This window comes from Anas platyrhynchos, chromosome 2, assembly GCF_047663525.1.
Source record: "Anas platyrhynchos isolate ZD024472 breed Pekin duck chromosome 2, IASCAAS_PekinDuck_T2T, whole genome shotgun sequence".
In the NCBI taxonomy this organism is placed as follows: Eukaryota; Metazoa; Chordata; class Aves; order Anseriformes; family Anatidae; genus Anas; species Anas platyrhynchos.
Window position 1 is genome coordinate 49,464,268 of NC_092588.1, and position 22,897 is coordinate 49,487,164.

General features: G+C 39.4%; 1 long non-coding RNA gene across 1 annotated transcript in view; it reads left to right on the forward strand.

The window, feature by feature from the left end:
* The window catches only part of LOC113842842 (uncharacterized), a 97,092-nt gene that overhangs the window by 61,732 nt on the left and 12,463 nt on the right, over positions 1 to 22,897 (forward strand). The gene's annotated exons all lie outside the window — the stretch shown is intronic.

A 22,897-nucleotide genomic window follows, 5' to 3' on the forward strand; every position in this document is an offset into this window, starting at 1 on the left:
ACACCTATGAGAAAACCAGATTAGAGTGAAGATTAAATAAGTTTTTCTGAGACCATTCTATTTGAATATTGCTGCTTTTAGCATGGATCTAGCCCTTTGGATGTAGTGGATGTGGTTTGGATGTGTTTTCTTTAAGAAAGCAGGATCAGTATTTTGCTCTGACATTTATTTAAGCTATAGACAGTAAAGTCTTAGACTGAGTTATATAAGTGTTTGGGGTGAAATTATTTTTTTTTCTAACAGAGTTTTGCAACTCCACACTTCCCAGATATTTGGAGCATAAGCAGTAAGCTTCCTTGGAAACCATGAACTATTTGTGTCAGAGGTCCCTGTTCTGAAACTGGAATGGCCATCAGTGTGTCTGCTGAAGAACTAGTAGTGCACTTACTTGGAAACATAGCCCATTAATATGATCAAAAATATAAAATACAAAAGAGCTATGTCTACCCCGTGTAGAGATGCTGAACTAATTACTAGAATTAATGTTAGATTGCCTGCTGTAGTCCTGGCCTCCAAAGCAGCTTTGGATAGAGTTGTGAAAGTTATTGAAAGCCTTGTATGTTTCTGAATCATGTAAAAAAGAACCTTCTTTTGGAAAAGTCTTGAGAGAAATCTTGTAACAAAGTCCTGCAATCACTTTTAAAGTGAATTTAGTGTTACACGTTCATTTTTCCACTCTGGGTAATTCTGCTCCAGTATAACTACACTACAGGGCTCACCAGTCCCACGAGTGTGAGATTTCTGTAAATTAGAAACCTGGAAATAGTGAAAATGCTGAGTTGAAATCTCAGCTTTCAAAAAGGACAAATATATTTCTTTTCATTCCCTTCCTGAAAATACAGCATGTCTAATGGATATGAAAGTTAATTACTGTTTTTGTAGGTATTAATCTTTCATCCCATAACCTGTACAATTGTAAACAGTCTTGTGGCTCTTGGCTCTTGGTTCTTACAAACTAAGCCAGTTTCTACAGACTAAGCCAGTGTCATCTCTGCCTCTTATTCATATCCAAGTGCCTGACTGCAGCCAGAACTACCAAAATATGATGTTTACCATCTGCCTCAGGGAGGTGGAAGGTTTTTGAGCTTTTATGGTGATACGTTATGATTCAACTTCTAAAATGGATTCCCTGCCTGAGTATAGGCACTTAATCTTCCTGTCATCATTTGTCTGTTAATAAATTTGGCAGTGAAACTTCAGGTGGTATTTTTACACCACAATAATTTCATTTGTGAGAGCATCCTCCAAAGCAACTCAAAGGCAGGGTTTAGCCATTGCACAGCTATTCTTATAGAGGCAATTGTCCCAAATAAAACTCATATACATGCAGTCAGTTGGGAATTGAGTTCTTCCTAGGAAACAGCTTCTATTGGTGACAGGAAGGTAGTGGTCATCTAGAAAATCTCTTCTATTTATTCTACATGTACAAAAACCACAACTTGTCTGTATTTAGACTTATTTATGTTCTGACATATTAAAACAGAGGATGCTTGAGGGGACTTCTGCAAAGGATTATTCTTCATCCTTCTTAAAACACTTGAACTGTCCCTGATTTGAGTATGAAAATGTGAACAGCACTACTTTAACCTTTCCCATGCAACTCAAGCACGGACTTACTAGAGTGCCCACACATTACACACAAGAAATATCACCCTCCCTTTAGCAAGTGGGTTAGGTTGTAAGACAGCAGGTGAGCTTTAATGACATTCAAATGAGTGTAGCAACAGTTAGACATAATTTACCTAGAGGCAATGACAGACAGTTCACAAGTTACAGAGTCGTATGCATCACATTCACCCAGGTAAAGCTGAGGGTTTCTATTATACTACTGAAAAAGTCAATTTTATTTACCTTTAGTTTATACCTATGAAATTGGGAAATTCCTGAAATAACAGAGACTACAATTACAGAGCTTGAATGAACAATTTGTGCTTGTTTGAAAAATCTGTAATATAATCCAAAATTTGTAGTACAAATTTAAATACTGCCTCTGAGCTGCATTTTCATGTCTTATTTTCCAAATAAGCATTTCTTATTTCATTGATCATTTGTTTTATATTGTAGACTAATGTGTTAGTCTAACCTTAATACCTGGAAAAGTTATGGAGAATGTTATCCTGATTGCTATTGAAAGGCATTTAAAGAACAAAGCTTTTATCAGGGAAAGTCCTGCCTTATTAATTTTATATCCTTTGACAATAAGGTCACCTGCTCATTGGGATGAAGGGAAAGCAATAGATGTAATCATCCTGGATTTTACTGAGACCTTTGATGCTGTCCCTCCCAGTATCTGTCTGGACTAATTGTCCAGTTGTGAGATGAACGGGTACATGCTACACTGCGTGAAGAACTGACTTCACGCAACCCTTCAAAGGGTTGTAGCAAATAGAGCTACATCTGGCTGGTGACTGGTCACTAGCTATGCTCCCCAGTGCTGGTTCTGTTCAATATTTTTATCAACGATCTGGATGCAGGAGTTGAACACATCCTAAGCAAGTTTGCTGATGATGCTAAACTGGGAGGTGCTGTTGACTTTCTGAAAACAAGAAGTCTTGCTGAGGGATCTAGTTGGTTGGAACATGGGGCAATCACAAATAGCATGAAGTTCAACAAAGATCAATGTCAGGTTCTGTACCTGGGATGGAGCAATGCCAGACATGGGTGCAGACTGAAAGACAAGATAGCAAATCAGCAGAAAGTGTTGACTGTAGGCTCAACATGAGCCAGTACTGTGCCCTGGCAGCCAAGATGGCAAACGGTGTTTTGAGGTGCATTAAACACAGCATAGCCAGCTGGCCAAAATAGGTGATTCTCCCACTCTATCTTGTGTTGGTTTGGCCTCACCTTAAATATCACATAAAGTTCTGGTCTCCACAATATAAAAAGGATGCTAAGATACTTGAATGTGTTCAGAGGAGGGCAACAAAGCTGGTTAAAAGGCTGGAAGGCACGTCCAGTCAGGAGTGGCTGAGGATACTTGGATAATGCTCTTTATAAATGCTTGGTTAGCCCTGAAGTGGTCAGATTGATGATCTTTGTAGGTCTCTTCCAAATGAGTTAAACAAAATGAAATGAAATGAAAGTATTCTGTCCTACTCTACCCTACCCTACCCTATCCTATCCTACTTTAAATTCATGCCAGCTAATATATAGGTTGCTATTGTCATCATACATGATGTTAACTACAGCGTTCATTTATTCATGCAGTGCTGTCATTGCTAGCTTAGTTATAATGTGAGCATTATTAATGCATTAAAGGTGATGTATTGTGTACCTGTGTGGAGCACTGCACTAGTATAATATAAAGAAAACACATGGTAATAAGAGTGGTGCTAGATATTGAATATACTTTAAGGAATATCTCTTTAGTCTGAATTGTGAAAACTCCAAAATTCATAATTCTTCCAGAATATAATTAAGAATATTTGACTATGTACTGATCTGACCTGTTGTTTTTCTACACTATATGCTTATGATAAAAACATCAAACTGTTATCTCCTGATCTCAACCCAAAGCTGTACAGCCATCCAGTATGTCGTTTGATAACCTACTTGCCAAAAATGCTTCAATTTTCCACTTGGATTGGTTTTAACTGGGTGGTAGGACTTCTACCGGCAGCTTATTCCATAAAATCTAAATGGGTTTCTTTGAGCTACTAATCTGATATCCTTCAGTTAAACCTGCCATGATTCTGAAGGACTGGGTAGTCTTTCTATATATTTGAACTTATAGATCTGTCGTTACACCCTTTTCTTTTTTGAAATGATGCATTCCAAGCCACACTGAGCCAAGCTCCTTACTATTTATTTTTTCATTAACCTGTGATCAGCCAGGCTGCATTCTGGTGTGTGTTTCCACATCGTGAGAATGTAAAGCCTACCACATGCACACAGACCTCCAGCTCTTCTAGGCCTGTGTCCTGCCTCTGACAAGGGCCACTAGATGAATGTTTAAAGAAAGATTATGAGAAGCAGTACAAGAATAAAATGACCCTTCCCCTGGTATACCCTCCCAGCTTCTGGCTGTCAGAAGTTTTGGGACTTCCTGAACTGGAGGTTGCATCTGGTGTGTTAATAGCCCCTGATGGACCCATCTGCCATGTATTTATAGTTTTGGCATCTACAGTGTCCTGTGGCAATGAATTCCACAGCATAATTATACATCACATTGAGAAGTACTTCCTTCCGTTCGCTGCAAATCTGGCATCCAGTGATTTTGCTGACTGCTCCTTAGTTCTTGTCTTACACAAAATAATCAACCCCTATTTGCTCTTCTCGTATTGTTTATGATTTGCATGCCACTTTTTGTCCCAATTAAACAGCAAGAACTCCGTGTTTTCAATGCTTTCTCACTATAACTAGGCTTGGTGTCAGAGTTAAGAATATACTTCCTCAAAAGAATAGGATACAACCAGTTAATTGTTCTAAGACATTTATATGATAATTCATTTTAGAAAATAAACAAAACCAAAAACAACAAAACAAAGCAAAACAAAAATGAGTATAATGGGCTGAAATTTCACTGAATGTGGTGGTGTTGTGTTCTCCACAAATGATATGGATCTCCCTATTTAAATAACAGTTATAGCTAAATATGTTTACATATTCTTCAAAAGTTTTGAGCCCAAATTTGTTTTTATCATCCATGCTTTTCATGGTACATTTCCCTTGTTCTTTCTCTCAGGACGCAGGTTTTAATACTTCATCTTCCCTTCTGCTCCAATGGATTCACTGACCATTATAAAAGAGCATGTAAGACACATATTTCTTGGTAGGTCCAAGCCTTTTAGACACTGTTTTAGTGTAGCTAGCACAGAGGCTCTTTACATCAGCTTGGACAAACCTCCAATTCTGGCATATAAATAATTTTATATTATTTATAAAATAAGTGCAGAAATAGTCTTGGCTAGTAGTCTCCCTTCAAGAAGGAGACTTGTTCTGGCCACAGAAACTGAGAAAAAAGGAGGGAAAGTGTGTTATAAAATTTGGATTATGCTGCTCACTGGGTTTGATCGCGTGTGGTCGTCTCACCTAGAACTGACTGAGATGTGGAGCATGTGTGGGGATAGATTTTATGCAGAATTCCTTTGATTATGGCCAGAACAGTGTTAGGCTGGCATTTCTGGTTTCCATACCTCTGGGGGGGTAGGGGTGGAAGGTTGGTGTTCAGGGCTTGGCAAAGTCCTGCTCAGAGAATTAGAGCAGCAGATTCAGAACTTTTCACAGTGGTGTCAAATCTTCATTCTGTCCATCTGTGCTATGCTTTTTTTTTTTCCTCCTCTGGTCCTTCTCCTTCCCCTTTATTCTCTACACAGTCCCATACTGGAGACAAAGTAGGTATCTGAGATTTACATGATGTGCTCAGTTTCTTGTGATTAGGCTGAAAAGAGTGTTCAGATCTTCTGATTTCTAGTCCACTGATTCTGACAGGTTTCTGAAACTGACATGTTTGTTTCAAGAAAGAGGCCAAGACCACAATTTCATGCACTGAAATACTTAACTGCTTCCCAAAAGTTTGTCTTTGCAGAGCTCAATAGCTGTCTTTGTTTCCTAACAGCCTTTACCTTGATCTGATAAGCTACTTCAGATTGATATTATTGCTTTCTGCAATATTTCTTTAGTTATAACCTCCACAGTTATTACTAAGTCTGGCATGCTTTTGTTCCTCTTTGGTGGTTACACATATTGAATTATAAAGCTATCACTACGAAATACAAATGCATACCATCAGCTTTATTTCTTTTGTCTACTACAATATAATCTATGTACAGCTAAGTGAATCTTCCATTTACCACCACTTTGGCCTCTGTACAATTTTCTCATTTTAACCATACCGTTATTCACTCTGGTCGGCTGGCCAAAGACCCACTTTATCGCTTGAACCTCTGAAAAAAGCTTTAGCAATAATCTAGTGACTTCGCATACGTATTGTTTTTTTCATAGCCTTTAGAAAAGGAAAACACGTTTAGAGTGATTTGATTCTCTTTCTATACATTCAGCATTTATTGTTATTAAAATAGTTTTCTCCTTGTTTAAATCAAAACTTTTCCAAATTAAAATAATATCACATGGGTATTGTCAGTTGATGATTCTTTTTTAACAATTTAGTAAGCAATAAATTTTAGCAGGTTCTATAATACACTGAATTTTTGTCACCCGAGCTTTTAATGTCAAAAATATAGAGTGGTCTTGGTAGCACTGGTACAGCTTAGTTGATAATGCAGTTCCTGATGGAAGAAGTTTTGACAGTAAATAATATGGGAGGAAGTCACGATTTGTTGGAAAGAAACATCAAGAATAATACCAAACCCAGCATCAGCACATAATTTCAAACTCCTAAAATACCTTTATTTCCAAGTTTATTTGTTTTATAATTTAAATATAAATCATATTAAGCATAACATCTACCAACTCTGTCTGGAATCTTTTTTTTCCTGTGTTATGTTTTCCTGTGAAATGGAGTACTTCTTACATTCAGGCACTGTCAGAGGACAGAATTATTAATATTCCTATTTCCATATTTCTTCTTGCTTTTTAAATGACTGTAATGCATTGATAATATTTCTAGTGGAAGTAATAGCTTACACATACTTTGATGATGAAAATTGCCAACCATGTGAAAGACAAGTGGCTAACACAAGGCATAGAGAGAATGTGGACAAAATTCCATGTTTCAAGGTGTGTGATTGTGAAACACCTGTTTCCAGATCAAGCAAAATATTATTTAAAAAATTGTATTTACAGTAGCTTTAAGTTCTGTAGATAAACACAAGAAATACAGCCTGTCTGTATTTGAGCCTGTCTGAATTTAAGAAGAGATTGGACTGTGCACTTAGTCACATGGTCTGAACTTTTGGGTAGACCTGTGCGGTGTCAAGAGTTGGACTTGATGATCCTTAAGGGTCCCTTCCAACTCAGCATATTCTATGATTCTATGATTCTACAGAAGATTTGATAAATCTATGATTTATTTAAGTCAGAGTTTGGCTCGTCAAAATGTTTTTTCCTCCTTTCTCTGTCATGTACATGTATGTATTTAAGATGTAGTTATGGTCTGTACAGAATCACATACATGGTTTGTTTCCCCCTATTCTGTTCTCTCTCTTTTTTTTTTTTTTTCTTTTTAATTTTATCTGATTATTGTTTTCTGTATCTTCATTTAAATGATATCTGAACACTAATACAACCTCATTTTGGCTAAAGTGTGTTCTTTCTTTCATTTATCAGAGGCTTTGCCTATGCTCTAAATGTGGATGCTAAGGTAACTAGCAGAAATCTCCTGTACATATACCTGTTTACTTAGCAGAAAAAGAAAAAAAAATACTGTTTATGATGGCAGCTTTGAATGTTCCTTTCAGGAATTCAAACAACAACTAATTTCCTGATCACCTGAAATAAACTCATGCATACCCATGTCCTGTATATAATTTATTCACTGTGAAAATATTTTCTCTACTGTCTAGCCACTCACTGACTCTGCAGCACAATCATTTTCCTATTATTTCAATTAATATTCAAGAAAAATACAAAGAATTCAGAGATCACAGTAAGCAAAGAGGTGAAAAAATCACTGCCCTGCAGTAGGTGAATTGGGGGTTTCAGGCCAGTTGGTGATGCCAACAACTTTCAGAATCACAGAATTGTAGGGGTTGGAAGAGACCTCAAGAGAACTTTAAAACACTAATTGATGGGTTTTGCTAGGTTTAGGAGAAAGGTTAAAAATTCAGTATGAAGAGAACTTAAACTAACTTCCAAGCTTTATGGATGGTCCCTTCATAGTTGTTTTGAGTCATGTTGGCAAGGTGGCTTCAGAAAGCTTTTGCTCCCTCTCTCACTCAATAGCTATTTCGTCCTGTGGCACAAGCCCAGGCTTTGAAGTGCTAGAAGCTAGTCAAAGAGTAGATTTTGTGCTTACAGGAACAATTTCCACAGAGACCTGAATAAAAATACTCTGCCTCTGAGCAGCTCTGAACATAAGGAGGGTTCTGGTCCAAATCTGTGCTCTCTGGCTTTCGTTGGAACACTCTGATGGTATTATATTAACTATGCCCCTTATCCCAACAATACATACTCTGAAGTATTACTTTTGTTTGTAAAAAAAAAAAAGTAATGCATTTTTACCAACTGAATTTAAGTCATGGGAATGTACATGTGAGTTGGATTGCTACAGTTGGAGGATACTCACTCTGTTGATACAAATCTTGAAATACACATATATTGAATCGCTTATTTTCAAAAACCATTTTTTGACACTTGCCTATATTTTTGGTTTTATAATATTTTATAACATTTATAACATTTTAACAATTTTATAACATTTAACTGGTTTGTTTTGCTGAGATAGATTACTTGATACAGTTATTTATCAGATAGTTTTGTATTTATTGAATCTGATAAGAAAAGAGATGATCCCAATCATAGAGCAAGAGTTGGGCCTTTCAGCATACAAGTTTTGTCTGAAAAAGCTGAGTTTCTAAAATACCTGTAAGTTCAAGACTGTGCATATGCCTTTCACCTTTGATGTCAAAAATCTGGGGTCCATACTCAAAAAACAAACAAACAAACAAAAAAAAAAACCTGGAAAGTTCAGAGAGTAAAAGAGTAAAATGGAGCTAAAATTATTACTTTCTGTTGATATGTAAAGCAGGTTAGTGAATAAAATATGGCCTTTATTAAGCTGAGTACACTCACTCAGTTTGGGTCTGAGGGAGCTCACCTCAGTTACTGGAGCTTTAGGGGAGATGAAGCACCAGCTGGGTAAGCCCAGGTGCTCTCCTGCACCTCTGCTGCAGGAGTTGGGAGCACTCACCAGCTCTTCTGCCCCTGTGCTATGTTAGCCTCATCTACAGCAAAATGGTGCCCTCAACCTCACCCTCTACCTCCAGCTTCTTAACTTTTGTGGGGCTAAAGACCCATAGCAATCTCCTGACCAATCTGGATGCTGGCAGATTTTGCAGTGTGCTGTGAGGACATTTCTGTCTACTGCCCACGCCTGGTCTGTGCCGTCTGCTGAGAAAGAGGGATGAATGGCAACCAGTAAAACTAAGAACTCATCATATGCTGCCAGCTCAAGATTTGGCACAGAAAATGGGAACTCCTGACATGTTATGTCATGGTGTCTATAGGTAGTTCTACAACAGTAAAACTATTGTGATTACTGACACCCACAGCTAGAGAATTATTATTATTATTTTTTGGTCATATCTGCATATTAAAAGCATTTTTTTTTAATTAGTTTTGCAGAGATAACCAGGAATCACCCTAATTGTAATCTCTCTACCAAATGATGGTGGTGTGAACAAATTTTCTTTTGTGAACAAATATAAGAGGATTTTATTTGTTCTGGAACCTGAGCAGAAGAGGAGCGGTGAGGAGCAAGCCAGATTTAGGTGTAATGTGAGATGTCTGGGGCATGACTTTTAGCTGCTCCATGTATTAAAAAGATCCTAGAAACTGGAAAAAAAAAATCCATTGCTGATTTATTTTTCTCATTTTTTCTTGATGTTAGTGTGTGGGATATAAATCCTCCCACAAAGGATTTCCTTTTCTTTTGGTTTCAGTGAGCCTTAATCAGAAAGCCAAAGAGCTACCTGTACAAGAAGTTGGTATGCCCATGTCCACTGCTACTCTACTTTTCCTTGCTAATTGTACACTGTGATTTTCTTTGCTGCCTTTGAGTGGCAGGCAAATGTAGCTGGCTGTTTTACAGCAGAATTACCCCAAAGGCATGAGGCAGGAATTAAAAGCTAGTGAGCCAGTAATGTCAGCTCTTGGTACAGAGCACCACCGCTAACCGTTGCAATGATCAACAGTGCTAAGCTGCCAAATGCTTGCCATCACACATGAAGAATTCACTGAACTTGGCTCCCAGTTCAATGGGCCACCTATACCTTTGTGCAACACGGAAATCGTATGTAATTACCAATGTCACTTTGCTGGCATGAGGCGCACACACACATAAATTAGTCCTGCTTAGATATTAGACAGATAGGCTTTGAACTGTTGGGGTGTGGGGTATTGGACCATTCTCTGGACTTGTTTCTTCAGGATGTGAGTCCTGTTATTGGCTTTGCTTTCTGCCTTCTTCCCCTTTTCAAGGTCACAGCTTTAAAGAGACATGATGGATACTAAAATCGGAGGGGCAGAAGCAGGACAGTTTTATTAATATTCTAAAAATACAGGGTATTATTTATGAAGTGTGTGAAGTATTTCAGAAGACAGTCTCAACACTTAAATTTTTATTGCCACTTGTCTCCAGTCTCTGCCAAAAAATTTCAATGCTATACAAAGGTGTCTTTGTGGCCTAATGTTGTCCAAATCTAAACTTCAGATTCTAGCTGTTAAATCCAGTTATACAAGACCTGTGTAAATTTTCATTATATCCATTATAACTGATTTTACACAAATGAGCACATTGTCCATCTTTTAGATGAAATAAAAATTGAAGGTCCAGAGCAAGTCTAACTATTATAAGAAAATCCTACGGCACATTGCACAAGAGTAAGCGCATTACTTGGCTTTACTGGCTCTATTCCATTTTGAGTAATAAGATTTTGCCTACCTGAAATTCCCCCCGTAGTTCTAACAGGATATGTTTATTTTTTACTTTGTGCATGAAAGCATGTGCTAATTTAGACTAGCTGACTCCAGCTACAGAAGTGGCAGAATTTCATGTTAGATGACACAGTTCTATTCTTAAAAAAAATTGACCATATAAAACATTTATGCAGGCTTTTGGGATTCCCTGAATGAAGGATATTCTGTCTGCCCTGCTTTAAATTTCTAGCAATGACACTATTGCCATCAGCACTGAGATCTGCATGACTTCTGTGTGAAATGTCAAAAAAGCCAAAAGTTATCTCACCCTCACCAGTGTAATCCATTGCCTCACTGGATCAGAACAGCAGCCCATCCCCACTGGTATGCTATTGCTGCCAACAGCTGGAGGGCTGCAATACTTGCTCGAAGGGAAAGTTTGATCCAAAGCTCATCTGCTAACAGTTGATGATGCCCTTAAGTCTTGAGGGTTTGTATCACTAATTGATTTTTCTTTTTCTTCTAACTACGGTGGTTTTGTGGCTGTTTTAAGTATGTATCAGCTCTGTGATGTTCATCTCTAATTCACTTTGAATTAATTGAGGTCAACATTAAATAATTGTTAGACAAAAAAGATTTTGCAGGGTGCTTGACAGTGCCACACTGGTAAAATCTTTAGAGTCGCAGGCAAAGACAGTACTATGGGCTTTTCAAATACATTTTAAGCAGTAAAGAATTTGGGAGCAAGTGTATCTTTCATGACTCAGTCACTCGTAACTGCATACCTGCGTGATGGCAGGCTCTGTTCTATTATAGGTTTCATATAGGCACAATCACCTAGTAGCATTTAGTTTTGGTTTTGTCTCTTTTGAAGATGTATTATGGACATGTATATTCCTCTTTTCTGTTCTTCTGGAGCTAGGTAATACATATTTTTTAGGACAATGTGTAGTGCACAGAGTCATGTCATGCCACAGCAGCTGGAGAAATTTTAGTCCCTGATGCTATATTTTAATGTGGTTTTCTCATCAGTCTCAACTAAGAGTGTGCTGCACTGCCCTGTGCAAATACAGGAAGATATTTCACCCCATACCTCTGGCAAAACCAAAAAACACCAAAAAGCCCCAGCAGCTTTCCTCACATGTCTTGTAAAGCAACACTTTCTGAAGAATGATCTCCTGTCCTTAGCATTTTGCATTTCTTCCTAATAAACGTACTTCTTTATTTTTAAAGTGTCTCTTCTGAAGTTAGAGCAGAGATCTACTGTAGTTTTATCCTGTGCTTTGCATTTTGCTTAGAGCACCCTGAGTACATTCTCTGCATAGTAGTCTGCCTCACAGCTGGTTGAAATCAGAGGGAGTGTTAGATTTGGTAACAAATAAGTGGGAATTTATTCAGAGCTGAACATGAATAAAGGATGTGTGCACATGTTCAACAAACAAAGCATGTATTTATTCAAAAGAGGAGCTGTGTCTAAGGAATATGTATCTTCCACAATCAGCCCACATATTTTTAGAAAAAAATATTGATGATGGCTAAGCATTATGACTTCCATTGTGATAAATAGTGGTGAGAAAATAGAGGATTGGAACTCTTGGGAGAATCTTTATATTTTTACTTATTTTTAGGTATTTTCAAATGCATTAACAAAGCGTATGAATTTTCACATAGATGCTAATAATTTTTATCTCTCATCCACCTGGTTTTGGTCAACTACTTTTTCGATATGCACTACCTCTATCTGTGCTTGAATAACAGTAATCCTAAATTTTAAAATCTGCTTAAACTCAATGAAAGGTTGTTTTGTCTTTTCTTCCACTTAAGTTTTGTCCTACATATCTTTGTCTTTCAGGATGCTAATAATGAGGAAATGTCTTTTCCTGAGGATTTAATATCAGGATGCCGTACTTCTAGCAATGCTGTCAGTGGGATCTTCTACTCAGTGGAATCCCCCATGGTTTAGCTTAATAGAACCCCCATAGACTCAGCAGAAATGTGATTTCTTTTGAGCATTTCCCCAGAATACAATTATTTTTGTACTGTTCTCTCTATTCACATATGAAAAGTTCCCACTTTTTATAAAAGAGGGAAAAGCTAAATGGCAGCTCAGATTGCTACAATTTATGTTATTAATGAGCATGGCATAATTCATCCCTGGAAATGAAATTCCGCCACAGAATACTAAGGGACTCTGAACAATTTATTTAACTTTTATTTGCTTCAGTTTCTAAATTTCAAAGGTAGTCATCTACAAACAATGTATTACTTATTTAAAACATGTTTTAAAAAATGGACTGGGGAAAATTTCAGGAAACAAAATTATTGTAATATCTCTCCAAGCAGTCATTACTTGTATGAAGCAAGCACTGTAATACTAGACATTTCATGCCTGAATTCTAAAGAGATTTAACTGGTCCCAGGTTTTAGCTTTCAGTATGACTTGCATGGAGGCTGGCTTTTAAAGTCCCTTGGTTTCAGTACCTTTTGAGAATTTCCTACAAGTAGCTGTTTCCATATTTTTGTACAGTTTTTTTTTTTTTTTTTAATTTCCATTTTATATGTAGTGACAGGGGAAGCATGCTGATTTTTAAAAATGCTAAATCACAAAGTGCTACCTCTTCTAGCAGTAGGAAAGCTTGAGGTCATTCATTCTGCATCCTGTTCACAAAGATTAGAAATAATCAAGGCAAATCAGACACAAAGGTAAAAAGGACAAAATGTATTGAGTGCATCTTTATTAGCATCAGTTTTTACATCAGGGATGTACTTCTGAAGCAAAATTTCCCAATTTTCTCTGCTTACATTGCAAGCAAGTCCCAGAGTGCTTGGGTCAGACTCTAGTTTAGATCAAAGTAAACCAGCAACTGAGTGCTCTACCTGCTTGTAGGGGTTCAGCCCATGGGACTGGGGTCTAGCCTGCAGTAAAACTGAAGCAAGTTGGAAGATCAAAATTGGGTCCTCAGCATCAGCTGTTTGATTTCATGGACCCATTGTATTGGGGCCTCCATGGCCTCCATGGCTGCTCCTGCAGATGCAGCCACCACTTCCACACCATGCTGCACAATACACACTTGTAGGTCTCCATATACCCTCTAGGTCAGTGGACATTGGGAAGAAATGTCCCAGCCCAGACTTGACATGTCCCCATACTCAGGGAGGTGCCCAATGCCAGGGCTGGGGCAGTAGGATGCAGCCTGGCTGCCAGGGCCTGCCTAGGAGGTTGCTTGGAAATTCTTTGGCCTGTGACTTTGGTCACAGTTTAAAGCTTCCATGTTTCAATGACGCCACGCTGGGGCTTGTGTCACTAGTGCATGCTTACTTAGATGAGTAAGATGGATTCTGCAGGGCTGTGTGCAGTCACAGCTATCTCCAAACTGTTTTCAAAATGCTTAGTGTATCATTGGCATGATTTATGTTCACTGTTTGTTCAGTGTCTGAGAGGTGTATATACCAAAATCAAGAAGAGCATATCAGAATTTCCAAAGAGGTATACCATGGGTGTGAGTGGATATACGGCCACGTAGGCACCCAAAGTAGGATAACACAAGATTCCAGTTACATTGTGTTTTAAATTCACTAAGGACACCTGCCTTCAGTTAAACTGCATACTGGGTTTATGTGGCAAGGTTTTGCTAGCAGGGGGCTGCAGGTGTGGCCTCTGTGAGCTGAGCCCAGCTGCTGCCCCATATTAGATAAGGGCCAGTTTCAGTCAGCTGTAAAGGAACCCACCATGGGACAGAGATGAGCTGGTGAGTGAGGCAGGTTGGGCCTCTGGGAGAGCAGATTTAAGAAAGGGGAGAAAAAAAAAAAAACCTGCTGTGCAACAGCAGCTGGGAGAGTGAGGAGTGAGATGCAGCCCTACAGACCCCAAGGTCAGCGAAGAAGGAGGGCAGGAGGCGCTCCAAGTGCCGGAGCTGCAATTTTAGTTTATTTTTCTTAGTTTCTTGCTGCTCTAGGTTGTTAATAATAGGAAATAAATTACATTAATCTCTCTATGCTGTCTGTTTTGCTGATGACAATAATTGTTGAGTAATGTCCCTGTCTTTATCTCAGCCCCTGAGCCCTTTTCATCTTATTTTCTCCTGCTTTCCCTTTGAAGAGGGGGAGTGGGAGAGCAGTTGTGGTGGAGCTCGGTTGCCCACCTGAGTAAAACCACCACAAACCATACCTCAGTTGTTGCTGTTATGCTCTTTTTAGTTCAGTCTTATGAGCTAAAGTACTGCGGGGCTCATTTGAGGTGGGATTCATCTGTTCTCCAAACTCTGCTGTCTGTATTGTACAGGTGGAAGCTACGATGACCGTGATTGAGTATGTGATGTCTGGATCTAAAATTCAGGGTTGTGCTAGTCCTGCCTGACAGGTTGGTGGAGGAAAAACTTTACCATATAAAAGTAGTGCATTGATTTATGGGGTGAAAGCAAAGTTGGTTCACATAGGAACTGACCACGTGTAGACATGGCCACATACATTCTGGCAAGGAGCTGTTTTTGTAAGAGAGTTGCTTGTGTAGTGTTGGTTATGTTACTGCACCCTTTTACAAAGCATTATTTCATTATTGTCAAGTACTGGAGGCACTGTGACACAGCTGGGTAGCCTGCCCTGCTGGCACAGATGTCTCATTACCTGGATAAGTCATGAAATGGGTGTAGGAGCAACATTCTGAGGAATGAGCACCTGAAAAGTCCTCTGGCTCTTTCCTTTCAGTTTTGTTTTCCATGTGTAGAAAATGAGGGAGTTGAGAAGGCAAAATCTTGTGGTCTGCATTCCTCTGAAGAGGAAAGCATGAACTCACCAGAGTTCAGCACTAGCAGCAGCTGCTGGAGCTGTTGCATCCCCAGATTTCTGAGGAGAGAGGATGGAGGGAAATGGAAGTGGTGAGACAAGGTGAGGGCAGTAGTTGTGCAGCTGATTCCTATGTTTGTTTTGCTGTCCTCAGTGTGCCACACATCTTTCTCTGTCTCTAGCTCCTCACCCCTATTAAAATAAAAATTAATTTTAAAATACCATTTATAGAGATGTACTTGGAAACTGGCATTTGATGAGGATATCTATTCCTCTCTATGTATGAGAGCTGCTTTTTAACCTTCCTCCCTAGTTCTCTGAATGTTGTCACAGCAAAAATAAATATTTTAAAAATAAATATTTTGGATAAGTGACACAGACTCCTTTCTGCATATTATAATTGATTGCTTGTTTATAGAAAAAAAAAACACAAAACATACAATTGAAGATATGTAGTATAAGAAACCGACTGTGAGAGGTGGGTTAAAGCAGAAAATGGGCTGTAAGGTATACATACTGTGGTGTCTTTGAAGCTGCATTACAATACGAGAAGGCTGTGTGTGTGACTGCCTGACTGAATCACAGTGAGAAGGGAAAACCCACATTTAACCTCTGTGTTCAGCAGCATGTTCTTTTTTAAACCGTGAATGCTTTTCCTCTTTGTTGTTTCCATTAAACAATTTATTTTTAACCTGTCCGAATTTAGGATACCTTTTGCATACTGCTAAATTAAAATCTAAGGTAGCATTTGTTCTAAAAATCTTAGACTGTAGATACCTACAAAGTACTTACTTACTTGTTTTGTATGAAATATATCAATCTGATATAATAAAGATTCAGCTAGGATATCAAGAATTCAGCTAGGGTATGTATGCTTCCATAGCCGATGTCAGACCAGGATTGCCCCAGTGCCCTAAACATGGGGGGTGTGGGGGGGAAAAGAAAAGATTACTTTAAAGGCTGCCTATTTCCATGTAATGTGGGGACAGCTATCTCTATTACCTACAACTTCTAAACACCCTGTTCTGTTACAAAATAATAATAATAAAAAAGTGCTCAGTGAAATATTTATGGGCAAAAGGATAAATGGGATTGATCATAGGTGTGTACACACATGGAAAGACAGAGACAGTAAAGTGCTAAATTTACTTACTGTTCTGTAACTGTTTTGCTGCAGCAGCTCAGCATCTCTACTCTACGTTTCAGCTGGGAGTCTGCTATGAGAAAACCTCTGTAATAAAGCCAGTGTTAGGAGTTCTGTATTACATTTCTGCAGCAAAGCGTGTCAGTGTCTCTTCAAAGTAACGAGTTGGGAACTGTGCAGAGCCCTTCCACATGCAGCAAAGGATGAAGCAACACAATGATTTTTGATCCTTGCTCTCAGCTGCTAGCTATTGTATTTGAATTCTCATGGATAAACTTCTATGAAGAAGCTTTGGCTAATAATCTTTGGCAGCAATATAAAAAGATTGGTGCACATCTGGCTGTCTTGCATTTTGTTTGTACTACACACTCAAAGTCAGAACTATTTTCCACCTATGTATACAGAAAAAAATAGTTCTTCCAAGATGAGTACTAAAAAAAGGACAGATCTAGACTAGATTCAAGGAAGAAATTATTATTTACTATGATACTGGAGAGGCACTGCCCAGAGAAGCTGTGGATGCCCCATCCCTGGAAGTGTTCAAGGCCAGGCTGGATGGAGAATGGAGCAACCTATTCTGGTGGGAGGTGTCCCTGCCCATGGCATTGGGGCTGGAACCGGGTGATCTTTAAGGTCCCTTCCAACCCAAACCATTCTGTGATTCTATATCTTTTTTTTTTTGGTCTATTCTATAAGGATATATTCTCCCTATTTCTGAACCTTCTGAGTACTTCAGAAACAACATCTAGTCTTTAGGGCACAGCAAGACTATGTCAGACATCAGGCATGACATCAGAACTCTTCTGCCTGATAGGGCCAGGATAGTGTATTCAATGCAAAATCCTTTTTTCCTACCTGGTGACATGAATGGTAACAGTACAGTGGTGCTGGAGGAATTGTTGATAGCCCAGAATAAATATTGATAGTGAACACCAGGTGAATGGATAAATTTGGATGATGTATTGGGTATATAGGGCAAGGTTTTTGTAGCAGGAAGCTGCAAGGGTGACCTCTGTGAGAAGATCCCAGAAGCTGCCCGATGTTAAATCAACCCCAGCCCCAGCTGGCTCTGAATGGACCTGCAACTGGCCAAATAAGCCCCTTTTCCTTGTATTTTCTCCCCTTTCCCTTTGAGGAGGGGAAGTAGGAGGGTGCTTTTAGGAGGATTAAGAGGGTGGTGTGGCAGAGTTTATCTGCGCAGCAGGGTGAGACCGTCACAGATAGATACATCAAAGCACATTCCAGAAATTTTCAGCAAAACCTCAAGAAAAGTATGTAAAGAATATGATAAAAAAGAAAAATGAAGTAGAAGGAAGACAGTAAATTTTGTTGGAAGGTGCAAATTACAGAAATCAGAAAGTTCAGTTACAGGTGAGATGCGCTGTTTCTGTTTAAAGAAGCAATACAATATGACAAGACTGTCCCTTTCCATTTTACCAGAAGCAGATAGACCTAGTAAAGAAATGTATTCTTCTGGTTAAGAGGCCTGGGTAACAGGCCCTCCCTACTTTGTGTTGAAGGTGCAAGCAAATTTTAAATAAGGCAGATATATGGAAGTGTATATAGTAGTTATCTTGCTTTGCACTTTGGAATATTCTACCAATGGTTTCTAATGATTAATGACAAAAACTTCATAATATGCTTAAGAAGGAAATGAGATACTTATCTATGCACCTGACTAGAATATTTTTAGCAGATGTTTTGGACATGTCAATATTTCCCTATGGAAGTGCATCTTTTTGGAAAAGTTCATCAGGCAGGATTAACATGGGGTGTTTCAGGGACAGAGAGATGCCTTGGTCCAAAAGAAGTTTTTCCGGGGGCTGGAGAGACACATATTTGTCTGGGCACTGCCTTGATTTCCTGATCTGAACCAGGCACTTTAGGCTCTTGTATCACAGGAAAGGATGACACACAAAGCTTTTAAGAGGCGGATGTCTCTCAGCCTTTCCTTTTTTTTTTTTGAGCTATTCCTGTTCTTTAGAGCAGAGACTTGGCAGAACCACAGAATGGCTGAGGTTAAGAGGCACCTCTGGAGATCATCCAGACAAATCCCCTTATTCAGAGTAGGGTCAGCTAGAACAGGTTGCTCTGGGATCTACCTGGTTGTGTTTTGAATATCTCCAAGACTGGAGGCTCCACAACTTCTATCTAGGCATGCAGTTTCAGTGTTCAATCACCCGTATGGTAAATAAATAAATAAATAAATCTCTTAACTTGTGGAAAAGAATTTCTTGTATTTTAAGCTGCCACTGTCCTGTCACTGATCCCATCTTCTTTATTCTTTTCCATCAGGTAATTTGATCAGATTCCCCTGAACCTTCTCTTCTCTAGACGGAAGAGTCATATCTCTCAGCCTCTCCTCATATGACAGATGCACTAAGCCTTTAGTCCTTTTTGTGGCCCTTTGCTGAACTCCCTCCAGTATCTCCATGGCTCTTGAACTTAGCAGCAAAAACACATTGCTGGCTTACGGTCACCTTGCTGTCATTAGGGCCTCCAAGTCTTTTCTGTAAAGATGCTTTTTCAGACATCAGTCCTGGCCTGTGCTGGTGCATGGGATTATTATTACTCCTGAGGTGCAGGAGTTGGCACTTGCCTTTGTTGAACATCAGGAGGTTCTTACTTGCCTCTTTTTTTTTTCTTTTTTTTTTTTTTTCTCCAGCCTGTTGAGGTCCCTGTCAGTAGCAGCACAATAGAATCATAGAATCATAGAATATCCTGAGTTGGAAGGGACCCTTAAGGATCATCAAGTCCAACTCTTGACACCGCACAGGTCTACCCAAAAGTTCAGACCATGTGACTAAGCGCACAGTCCAGTCTCTTCTTAAATTCAGTCAGGCTCGGTGCAGTGACCACTTCCCTGGGGAGCCTGTTCCAGTGTGCAACCACTCTCTCTGTGAAGAACTTCCTCCTGATGTCAAGCCTAAACTTCCCCTGCTTCAGCTTAACCCCGTTCCCGCGGGTCCTGTCGCTAGCGTTAATGGAGAAAAGGTCTCCTGCCTCTCGACACCCCCTTACGAGGAAGTTGTAGACTGCGATGAGGTCTCCCCTCAGCCTCCTCTTCTCCAGGCTGAACAGGCCCAGTGCCCTCAGCCGTTCCTCGTACGTCTTCCCCTCCAGGCCTTTCACCATCTTCGTAGCCCTCCTCTGGACACTCTCCAACAGTTTCACGTCCTTTTTATACTGTGGTGCCCAGAACTGCACACAGTACTCAAGGTGAGGCCGCACCAGCGCAGAGTAGAGTGGGACAATCACCTCCCTCGACCTACTAGCGATGCCGTGCTTGATGCACCCCAGGATACGGTTGGCCCTCCTGGCTGCCAGGGCACACTGCTGGCTCATATTCAACTTGTTGTCTACCACGACCCCCAGATCCCTCTCTTCTAGGCTGCTCTCCAGCGTCTCATCGCCCAGTCTGTACGTGCAGCCAGGGTTTCCCCGTCCCAGGTGCAGGACCCGGCACTTGCTCTTATTGAACTTCATGCGGTTGGCGATCGCCCAGCTCTCCAACCTATCCAGATCCCTCCGCAAGGCCTTTCCACCCTCATTCGAGTCCACAACTCCTCCAAGTTTGGTGTCATCGGCAAACTTGCTCAAAATACCTTCTATTCCTACATCCAGATCGTTTATAAAAATATTGAAAAGTACCGGCCCTAAAATGGAGCCTTGAGGGACCCCACTAGTGACCGCCCGCCAGCCTGACGCAGCGCCATTCACAATGCTCTAGTGTATTAGCCATTCCTCCTGGCTTCAGTCTGTTGTGCCACGCACCCAGTTCCCAGGGAGCAGGGGGACAGGCTCTCTTCCATGATACAAAGCTGAAGTGGCCCAGGCAGAGAAGCTGCCAGGCTTGCCCCAATGTGAGGCAGGTTCTAGGTGTCCTATAGTACCTGTAAAGAGAACCCATAGTACTATGAAAGATGCTGTGGCTTTGCTTCTTGAAATAACATTTTTCTGTGTCTGAATGCATAAGGAAATATTTTTGTTTATTTTCATTAAAAAAAAACTGGTGATGGAAAAATAAATAAAGTGATTGAAGTCTGGTCTTTAGCTAGACTGTTTTAACCTAGACCAGAACTATATTATTTTATTTTACTTTTTTTTTTTTTTTTTTTTTTTTTTTTCAAGAAATACTTTATGCTGTGTTTGTTTTGTTAAAAAAAAAAAAAGTCTGGAGAGTATCTCAGTTACTCCAAACATCAGAAGATGATGTTAGAGAGAAAGCTTTTTCTTGCTGGAGAAGTAAATGAGGAAGCACATGATTCATCATGATAAAAGTCATAAAGCAAAAAGGTAATTTTGACAGCAGCATTTTGAATGGGCTTGGGGAAGCCAGCTTAATATTGGGAAACAAAGTTAACACCTGGAAGACAGAACAATTGGGATGGGAGATGACTAGCAACTGGGTAAATCTGGACAAGGAAAACAGACTATATTTGGACATATTTCAAAGGGAAACTAGCAAGACTTGAAAACAGCCCAGATGTGAGAGACTTTGGAGAAAGCAAAGTCCAAAAATCATGTTAGAGAAAAAACAGGTGCTTTCTGATTTTGCTGCCTGCATTCTATCAGAAAAGATTTACTTTCAAGCTCTTACAGTGATATTTTACACTGCAGGTTTTGAAGTAAATTATATTGGGTCATAACTTATATGAAATGACATGACTGTGGTTGCTACCTTCAAAGAATGACTAAGCCATAACATAGTTCAACCAGAGGTGCACAAGTGAAATATATTTGGAAATCAAAATACACTATTAAGTAACTAAGATCTTCAACTACGCTAAATTGTTGCCATTGCACGGAATTCAGTGTATTTACATAGATTTACTCTTGCAGTGGATTTTTCCTGAGTTTAAGTTGCTAAAATTTAATGTACGGACAAAATCTTATTCTAGCCTCAGTGGGACTTACAGACCTTCATCCTGCTCCTACATTGGTAGCTGTCCAGTGATGCCAAGTTATGTCAGAGCACTGAGAAAATGCCTCCTGGGAAGTAACTTGTATACGAAGACACAAGTGTGGTTTATGTCCTTTCACAGGTTGCAGTTAATTAATTGGATGGCTGCTGCTTAGGAAGATTTGGACAGTTTTCCTTCTTCCTCCTCCTCTTTTTCCTCACACCATCTCTTGGGGTATAATCCCCTAAAGCCACAGTTAACGAACATTAGAAGGATGCTATAAAAGAGACAGGGATGTACATCTGAGCATCATTAGAAATTAATACTCTGGTAAGTAACACATTGGGGAACATTTTTAAATTATGTAAAACAAATCATGCTGCATGAAAAGAAAGTCTTTTGGTGTGCAGCTTTTTCCAAATTGCGTGGATTATTGTTTGTAGCTTGTTCTGGCATAGGCTTTGCAACAGGGAGCCATGAAGAAGGAGAGGAGGGAATTTCTTATCCTTTCCTCTGATGCACATTTATGTGATGACAAGAAAAATTTCACCTATACATTTCACAAAGTCCTCATTCATGTAAAATTCCTGTTGGATTTAATCTGCTGTCTCCATCAACATTTATGAGAAAATTTCCATGAGCCAAGAAGTTTTAGGATTAGAGACCAGAGAGATTTGGTTTTGTTTTTGAAGACAAGAGAGAATTTGTCAAAGTATGACCAGCTCTCTAGATTTTTTACTAACAGATAATTTAGTTTATAAAATATGTTTATGGAAGAATATCATTACTGATGCAATCCATTGTGAATTAGTCTTTTCCAAATTAGAGTAAGCAAATAAACAGAGTAAGTGCAAAAAAACAGCTAATATATTTTGTGCATTGATTTTGACAATTACAGAACTGTTTTAATTATTTATGATACGTATTAATAAATGATCTGTGGTGTATTTTATAAATAAAATGAAATCTCAGTATTATGTCAGCTCACCACAGGCTCCTGCATTAAATCTTTGCTGAAAGGTGGGGAAAGACATCCAGTGTTTATTCAGATTATACAGTATAGCCACTGTATTCCAAAGTATTAACTTGCCCACTCTCTTTCTGAATTGATTTCTTATGCAGTCTGGAATATCTGGAGGTGCCACAGCAGTTCTCTTGCTTGAATATTAAATGTGCAGCTTCATTTCCTCTTGAATTGGCAATGCAACCATTTATTTTCTTCTCTAGGGTTTGACCCTTCATAGAGGTATTTCATTTAAGAGTGCTTTTGGTATAATGGTAATTGCCAGGGAGCAGTAAGGGCAGACTGCTCCACAAAAAAGAATGAGTGAAGGGCTGTCCCAATACAAGGGATGACACCGAGAGGGTGTAGTCCCACAGCATCTGAGCAGCGATGTACTGGTGGCAGTGAGAGGTTCTGTGCATAGTTAGCAATCAAGGTAAGATGCAGTGATGAGTCCAGGATGGGGTTCATCCAGGTAGTCCAATTAAGAACAACATGAGACAGAGCTGGAGACTGACAGTTGTATGG